The 9516-nt window shown below is 40.6% G+C and overlaps 1 long non-coding RNA gene across 1 annotated transcript; it reads right to left on the bottom strand.

Moving 5' to 3' along the window:
- Nucleotides 1–1825: 1825 nt before the first annotated feature.
- On the bottom strand, nucleotides 1826–9240 carry LOC116183831 (uncharacterized). Its single transcript, XR_014956712.1, has 2 exons — nucleotides 2932–9240; nucleotides 1826–2439 (listed from the first exon to the last, which is right to left on the bottom strand). It is a non-coding gene; the product is annotated as an uncharacterized LOC116183831 (long non-coding RNA).
- Nucleotides 9241–9516: the final 276 nt, after the last annotated feature.

Genomic DNA, 9516 nt, shown 5'->3' with positions numbered 1-9516 from the left:
GAGGCAGTTAGATTCAGGGCTTAAAGTACAGAAGGGGATATGATGGGACCTTCATTTATTTAATGGAATGTTTGAGTATCCCTGGCTTAAAGAGCATGAAAACCTTCGTTTAGAAAGAGTCACATATTCTGACATTGTTCTTTAAACTCTTGAAGCGTGGTGGCTATTTGGCTTGGAAAACTTCTCCCCAGCTGAATTTCTAGCACAACCCTGAAACGCATGTGAACTGCTCAAGCTTAGAGAAGAAATTGGGGGTGGGCTGAAATGAATATTCAAAAAGTTGTTTCTGAAGCCTGGAGAACTCAGCTGAACCATGTGAGAACACTGAACTATGGAGAACATTGAACCATGTGAGAACACTGGACCATGGAGAACACTGGACCAGGTGAGAACACTGGACCAGGTGAGAACACAGAACCATGTGCTTCTCCCTGGGTTTCTCCCTCTGGTAACTGGACCTGGCCATGTGTTGGAGGAGATGCCTTCCATCTCCAAGCCAGCTTCTGAGATTCTCGTTGGGACAGCATCTGACTTTTCACTATTAGTGACAGTGGTACTACTAGGCATTCTTGAAACACCAAAAACAAACTGTGGATATAGCATTTCCCATACCTTTTGGAACCCAGCTTATCTTATACCCAGCCAGTAAAGAAAATCATGGAATGGCAATAGGAAGTGCTAAGAATCTACACAGAGAAGGGTTGGATTTCAGGGCATTTTTCTCTGCCTGAAATAAATATTCATTGTAGGGCAAATAATCACTTTAAAATGCACTTAATTTTAATTATGTGTGGAGACAGAGCTGCTCATATATTAACCTCTATATAGAATACTCCAAATATTGTTATGTGGTCACATCAGATGCAATTTGAGCTGCTCCCAGAGTTCACAACAAGATATTGAATCGGGACTTATATCCTCTATGTCCAGACAGCACAGTCTCTATGCATGTAAATTACCATTAAAAAGCCCATTGATCTATTTGAGTTTTTGAGCTGTTTTGTAAGATAATTCTGACTGTACAGAGACATCTCCAGACAGCCTAATTCCATCTACATCCCTGTGTCTTCAGTGGTGTCTAGCCAGGAGGAAACATTAGGCACAGGGACTCTAGTGGGATTTCAGATGTTAGGGAAATGTTTATAAAAGTAAGGAATGCACTGGCATGGAGTAGATTCCCCAGAGAAGAGCAGGGAATGCTCATTCTTGAAGGTGTAAGAGGCAGCTGGCAGGAACACTATCAGTATACATTCTGACACTGGGAGAAGGAGGAACTAAGTGTTCTTTGGTCTGCCTTCCAGCCATATGTGATGATTGTTGTACAGTCATGGTGGTTTCTGTCAAAATAGCTTCAGGGTACCTCACAATATAGAAAAAATTAAATTCAGATGTAAACATGAAACCCATCAAGTCCAGTTTGAAGTACATGTAGATTTGGCATTCCTGTTATAAAAATACAAGAGACCTAAAACTAGTATGCCTGATTATTTAGGGAGCTTTATAGATTATTCTTGGACTTTCATGTCATATAGGAAGAGCCAATAAAAATTCAACTGGTGTTGAGCCAAACATTCAAAAATAAAAATCATTCATTTTGTGGACCATGTTTTAGTCATGCACCAACACAATAGGAATAAAAGGAGACTACCATGACCTTAGATAAAGCAAGACACATGAGATCCCCCCTGCCACTGTGAACAGAAAACCTGATCCAGGGTGTGCACTGAACCAGGAGTTTCTCACTGAAACCAAGATTGCTCCCAGTCTTTAGCCTGTGCTACTCACAGATGATAGGCTCAAGAGCAATCCAAACAAACTGCAGACATTTTCAGGTCTCAGTAATTTATTTATCTACAAGTAATACACTCATGTGTTTTCCTTTTACCTTGTCCTCTCGAGTAATTCCATTTAACACAGTGTCTTGATCTTTCCATCTCCTCTAGGTAGTGACACCCACTTGAGTGAAATTCATTTACCTGTAGTGAGAATCTGCACAGAGGAGAAAAAGGAGAAGGAAATTAAGTATGAGAACACCCTGGCGCTGTTAATTTCCACTACTTAGTAAAAGCCAAATACGATAGACACAGCCTCAATTGAGCTGTGAAGGTTATTTGATTTCTTCACGTTCTGCTGATGATTTACCATCTGTTGTGCTGAGAACAATGTTAAGGGAGTACTCACACTACTAAAATGTCTCCTGGTAGAACAAGTGTTTCTCCAGTATTGCTCCTTCCCTCCATAGCCTCTTCCTCACCCCATCCCTAAGTTAACATTCTTCCATCTACTTTGATAATCACAATGTCTTTTTAATTATATTTATATTCACCTTGCTGGCATTCATATAACCTCTGGCTGTGATCTTACCAGCTCCCTGGGAAAAGTATTCCTGTAACTGCCTATGGGGGAGATCTCCCCTCTCTTCTCTGAAGAAGCCAGTCACTGTTAGAAACAGAGAACAGGATTAGGTGGACCACTGCTTTGATCCAGCAGGCAAATCCCTCTTGAAGCAATTGAAGCTGGCTGTGGGCAGTGATTAAATGAGGCACTGCTAGAGGAAACACAAAGTGTTGCAAGAAGCCTTATTTGATATAGAATAGCTTTCCTTCTGAACCTTTCCTTCTGAGCAATGCTCAAGCAAATTCACATTATTTTCTTGCTTCAAAAGCTATACAGCTACAAGAACAGAAAAACTCTCATATCCTTGCCAACACAGACATGCTATTTCACTGTATTGCTGTGTCCAAGATAAGGCTTTCAGTATATTTGAGGTTTAATGCCCCAAATGTGGTGTGCTGCTGCAAAGTATGATGCTCTCTTCGTCATTATCATCCCTTTTCCCTGGTTATTTCCTATTTTCTCCAGCTGCTTTTAAATAGAAAGTTTTCATTATCACCCCAAAAGGTGATTATCTGAGGACTGAGCAAGACTCACCCATGGCTCTGGAGTAGAAATTGCCTCTCCATTTCCAATCCTCTCACGTAGCAGCGATTGCAGAGTCAGTCCTCCTTTGCATTAGCAGAGGTTTGTACAGCTCCATCCTGCCCCTTGCCTGCTGGTACTGCCTCTCCAGGCACTCAGGCTTAGCTCAGCTCCATGCAGATCTCTCTGCTCAGCTAGTCTGAAGGAGTTTAGGTGAGATCCCTTTTTTATAAGGCAAGGCCATGCAAAAACAGCAGCACCCAAGAAAATGACAGAATAAACTACTAAGAGCTACAGCTATCAGTTCAAGAGTTTTGATTTAATACATAAAGTCTTTTAATGGTTTCTGTTGAGACAGGATCAAGCTCCTAAAGTGCATAAATGGATACACATTACAACAATCCTTTATTTTTGTTGAGGTAGAAATAAGGCAAAAGGAAGGGAAAGAAAGTCAGGGTTTCAGCAGTCATTTTCAACTGTAGAGGATAAGCAGGTTGATATGAGTAATTAACTCACATTTCACCCAGATTAGCAAAACAATGGATTGTTTCTCTTCATTTACACATTCTTTGCCCTGAATTTCTGGGGAATCTTTGTAAATATCCTTCTGTAGTTCCATCCTGAGACAGTTTCTGCACAGGGAGCTGTCCACATCACAGTTTCTAGGAAGTGTGGGGGCTTCCTGAGCTGCTGCAGACAGCAGTGCAGCAAAACTCAGTTTGAAAAGGCTCGAGAGGTTTGCAGTTAATTACTGGGTTTCAGGATTTTCAGAGGAATGCAGCTGCCGAAGTGATCTACGCCAATCTCCCCCCCTCACACTTTTGCCCTTGTTTTGACCATGTGGTGACACAGTCCCTGTTGAGGATTTTGGAAAGAAGTCAAGTACCTAATGAATGCACCAGGCTGCTCCTTTAGAGGACTTTGCATCTGATATGGGAGTTATAGTTATTAACTTCTCTGACAGCCCATCATTTAATTTACCTGTTACTGACCCCTTTTGTGCATCCAGAGGATAATCCAGTCCGCAAGAGCCCTGCTGTAGCTGGTTTGCAGGAGATCATTGTCCCATTCCAAATTTATCTAATGTAATCACTTCACTGCCTTGCTATAAGAGCTTTATCCCATCAAGAAGCTTTGGAATAATGTAGAGACATTAGAGATTAGAATTTATTGATCCTGAAGTTCATAAATTTAATGAAAATCATGATTCTCCAAAGGAACTTAATCTTCATTTGTTCTTTCAGTGGAGGTGTCAAAATTTAGTTTATGATTCATTAACCCATTGCCCACTGCTACTTTTTCCATATTCAGCTTTTCAGGAAAAGGAAAGATACCTTGTGTGCACTTACATCCAGTGCTTTCTCTCAGCTGCTTTTGTTTGAGACTCCAATAGATAGCCTCTGGTTTTAAAGTGAGAATAGAATGTGATTTCTCTTTCTCACTTCAATGGAATCTGGCCCAGGACCTTTCATGAGAACATCCATGCCACTTAACATAGACATACTTCCATTCAAAATGGTATTAAAGGAAAATACACATCTGAAATTTATTTGTTCAGTGTTACTCGTTGGTAATAGTTTTTACATATATGTGTAGGCAAACCCGAGACACCAAGAAATAATTTCTCCATCTCTGCACTGTTGCTGTCTATTGCTTTATTTTTACTGCAGAGCACCCTAAAGGCTTCTTGTCCTATAACTGGGGAAGTCTGACTTACAATCTCAAACCAAGAGAGTCAGACTATTGACTGGACTCAGACCTGTCATAACATCACTCTTTGCAGTGGCTTCCCTGTTGATATATCAGATTTCTTTTTAAAATTTCATTACAGAATAATTTATGTTGGAAGATACTTTTATGATCATCAAGTCCATCTGTTAACCCAGTACTGACCCATCCACCACTGAGCCAGGTCCCTAAGTGTTCCATCTACACTTTTCAAAAATACCTCCAGGAATGGTGACTGCATCACTTTTTTGGATGGCCTGTTCCAATGCTTGACAACCCTTTACATGGAGGATTTTTTTCCTACTATCCAATCTAAACTCCCCTGGCACAAATTGGGTCCATTTCCTTGAGTCCTATTGCTTGTTATCTGAGAAGAGAGACTGGCTCCCACTTGGCGACAAGCTCCTTTCAGGTAGCTGTAGAGAACTCTCCTGAGCCTCCTTTTCTCCAGGCTAAATACCCCCCACTCCCTCAGCTGTTCCTCAAATGACTTTTCCAGACCCTTCCCCAGCTCCATTGCCCTTCTTTGGACTTGCTCCAGCACCTCAAGGGCTTTTTTGGAGGGAGAGGCCCAAAACTTGATGAAAGTTCTGTCTAAAAGCAAGGAATTGGTCTCATTGTTGTTACTTTCTGCTACAGCTTGTGTAGAAAGAGAATTTGACTGAGTTTATTGACAGAAGTTCAGCACCTCTAGCTGCTGTACTCACCCCTAACCCTGGTATGAAACCTTTCAGCTAAAAGAGGGTTTTCAGCTAAGCAGCTGAACTGAGAAGGTTAAGTGCTACTGCTCAGATACTGCACAGTGAAGCTATAGAGAACTTACAGGGAAATCCATGTTCAAGTCTTCTGTACTCCTACTAATATATTCCCAAAATAACTCTGTGTATGTCTGTTCTACCACACACTTATTTAGAAGACAGCATTTCACAAACCTTTCCTGTTTTAGATGCCTGTTATTTTTTCCACTTAATAAAAACCTTGTGATGAAGTCTGTAGTCCTTTTGACACATGGACGAAAATCCACAATCAAGGGGAGAAAATTTAAACTAACAAACAAACAAAAACACAAAACAAACAAACAAAAAAAACTATTCAAGAAATGTGGAAAAGAATTGTAAAATCTCTGGCATTTCTTCCAGCAGAGCTATATTTGGCACTGGGATTTTTTCCAAGAAAGAAAATCCACACAGGCAAAGTGGCTAGGTGACAGCTGTTCACATCTGCTCTGGAGCTCACAGAAGTCAGTGGAATCCTCATTGATTGGAAGAAACTTTAATGCCCACCTTTGATCTCCCCTTCTCAGCTCACCAGGCTTTTTCCCAGCATTGATGTAAATAATGCAATTCAAAGCTTGTCTTTTGACCTTCTTTTGTCCTGTACTTATTTTGCTGCCCAAGAATACTCCTTCATCTGATGTCATGAAAAGCAGCCACATTTAGATTCTGCTATCAGGACAATGTACAGTTCTGGTGACTGTAGTTTTCCTCATGAGCAGAGCTGAAATATCATGGAATAAGGGCAGCCTGTCTGCTCCCTAGGCAAACTCACCAAGGGAAGCCACAACCAAGCAACAAGAGATGCAACAAATGGCTTCTTTCATTATCTCACTACTATTCTCAATTAAGCATCCTCTCACAGGACTGGTCTTTCAAATTAAAATCAGAAGCAGAAAATAAGATGAAAGTAGCTGAAAATCTTAGGTGAAAAAAAAAGTATCTTCAGTTACCAGTCAGTAGAGAAACTCCTTTCTGTGTAGATTTTGACAGAATTAGCAAAGGTAAATGCCTCTGGGAGGGCCACTCACTGTACTGGGTCACTTAAGACTGACAAGAGTACTTTTAGAATATAGGTTTTACTTCAGAAATTGACCCCAAAAATTCCCCTGTAGAGGTAGGGCATATGGTTGGCTGCACTTTTTCTCACTTTCTAGCTTTCTCTCTCTCTCCCTACATACCCATATGGCCAAGAGCCCTTAGTAATTTTTCTCTAAAATTCTGCCTATAGCAAAGTTAACATTCAGGCACAAAGCCCCAGGCTCTTTACTCTTAAGTGTTTCAGCTACAGTATTCTTTTCCTAAATTGCTATGTCCTAGAAGCAAGGAATGGGAACAGCCATTTCAGCCACTTCATATGCAGACTGACCACCCACTTCTGCCTGTACCTTTTTTACAAAATGTGATCTCTGCTCAGTTAAGTGGATAAGCTGAACTGTACAATCCATGTGCCCTCAGTACCTCAATGCCAGGTTCACTAAGGATAGTGACCATGCACTTGTTTTTCAGACTCGTGCAGGGACACAAGCAGAAATAGCTGGAAACACCATCTTTCCAGAGAGTCCAACAGCAGGAGACAGGTGGCCAAGGCACTTCTTGATCCTTTTGGCATTGGGAGGGTCCAAAGAGCATCCCAAAACCTGGGCATTTATAGCACATTTAATGTTGCTGCCAGTGCTGGGGAAGGGATATTAAATTTAAGGGTGATATAGCCATGAATAAACACCCAACAAAAAACTGATTCATGACCATTATCTTGAGAAGAAGTATGCAGAAGTGTCAGAGGTGTCCTGGTTAATGCTGCACCATGCTGTGTAAGTGGATATGTGTTAATAGATAAAGTCACAGCAGGAAAGCTCAAGAAGTCATAGCATTTCAGGGTCAAGACTTGTTTTTTCAGAGAAGCACTATTTGCTTCTTGTGTCATAAGGGGCTTCTTGTGGCAGCTTGATGCACCAATTTTTAGTATATTTTGGGAATTATTGGTTTAACTATAATGCCTCTTTACAGGACTCTGTCAGTGGAAAGCCACTTAATGTTGTGGATTTGATGGGTAGGGAGTAGAAAATTGTCTTGTTGCAAAGAGAGGTTGGCCTTTGCCTGTAGTCTGGAGGAAGGCTTGCAGAGCTATGTGCTGCTTGATGTATTTTTTTAACAATGAATTACACTGAGAGCATCAAATACATTTATCATCTGAACAACAGCTGCAAAAAATGTAGATCCAAGGAACAAGAAGAAAAGGATTTTTTGATTTCAGAACCTGGGCAAGGCTCAAGTAACAAACTCAGCATGATCTCAAAATTGTAGTTAATTTTAGCTGAGTGTAGTTACCTCAGATTAGGAATGCACATGACAGTCTATGTCCAGTCTTTGAAGTATTTTTTATAATCAAACACAATAATTTTAGTATTTCTGTAACATAATTATTTCCCTGAGGATATTTCCAAACACCAGGGAATCTCTGGAGAAGGTCTGAGCTCTACAAGTTGACACGTAGACAAGTTGGTCCAAGCCTTTTCAAAAGCTCAGATCCAGAAAGGCTGCATTAATAGCACTGGAAAATTTTGTCATCAGCACCTCAGTTCACATCTCCTTACAGTGTCCTCCAAAAGCTGTCACAGATCCTGCCTTGAATCTTGCATTTCTCACCTGTCAAAAGTCACAAGGGCTGAGCAGCAACATAGCCAAAAGGGGAAAATGAAAATATAACAGAGTTGATCTTAAACAAAGGTGTTCAATGGGGCAGAGATAACTTATGATGTGAGAAAATCCAAGCCTTAATATATGCTCAGCATGCCTAGGACCACCATTTTCCACACCAGCAATAACTGAAAGTCTTGGTGGCAGTTTTGTGGGTTCATCTTTTCCAGTAGTGGAGCCAAATGATGCTCATCTATGAGAAGCAATTTAGGGATAATGTAATCATCCTGCCAGTGTGATTTACTACAGATTCCTTTGACCCAAAGGTCAATCTAATCCCTCAAGCACAGATAACCTGTTATTATTCCATGGCCAAAAAATCATTTATATATATATATATCTTTGTGTATATATATATATATATATATGTACACACATATATCTATATAAAAACCTTTTATTTACTGTAACAATAAACTACAGTGATCTGATCAGGCATCACTGCCTCAGCAGAGGCAGCCTGACTCCATAAAAGTACATTAAATCATTGCTGCTAGAATTAAGAATAACAACTTATGGGAGTCCTCAAGAAAGTCCTATGACCATTTAAAATGAGGAAAGAACTGTGTGTATGCTATTCTCCTTCCTCCAAGAAAGACTTTTAATTTATAAATGCGGTGCATTGCTCAATATCCATTGTGTTTTCTTCATTAACTCCAAGGTTTGCCTCATTTCATTTTTCCACCAAAGGGAAAGAATATATTGAGCTGTCAGTGATGTTATCTATGAAGAGAGGCTGTGGATTTCATATATTGAATCTAAGCTGTACAAATAGTCAAGTAATAGGAAAGGCTTTGTAATAAAACACAGGTAAAAATAAGCTTGCAAAACTCAAAGGGAAAAGAAAAGTCTAAATTGTTTATATAATCAGTTATACTCCCCTGAGTTGTTAATCTGTCTCTTCCTTTTGAAAATTTTCTCTTGTATTTTCCAGAGTTAGTAAACCAGTATTTGAAAATGGCTGTAGAAAAAGTATCTCAGTTGCTTCACAGATATTGTGATCCAGCTCTCATCCATGTGGGAAGAAGCTCAGATGTGCACACACATGCATATATTCTCTGAACTGGTTGGGTTTTGGAAACGTGAAGTAGGAGCTGTGTAGGCACAGTTTGTGGTGACTGGGGTGGGGCTGTGGCCCAGCCTCACCCCAGTGGGCTCAGCTGTGAGCAGCAGGTGAGCAGCACTGACAGCAATGAGCCAGGGAGTGCCCAGGGGCACTGAGCAACCACCAAAGGGAACAGAGGGCACACAGGGGCACTGCATGAACATGAGGGTGTAAAAGGTTGGGCTAAAGAGCCAGAAGGGCAGGTGCTTGAAGCCTTCTGATGAGGTAAGGTGTTATTCTGTATGGGTTGAAGCCTTCTGCAATTGTGTTTTGACACTTTGTGTATCGTGT

The sequence above is a fragment of the Lonchura striata genome, chromosome 7, assembly GCF_050655825.1.
Source record: "Lonchura striata isolate lonStrDom1 chromosome 7, ASM5065582v1, whole genome shotgun sequence".
NCBI lineage: Eukaryota > Metazoa > Chordata > Aves > Passeriformes > Estrildidae > Lonchura > Lonchura striata.
The sequence above is the reverse complement of the archived record's forward strand: the minus strand, read 5'-3'. Positions and strand labels throughout refer to the sequence as shown.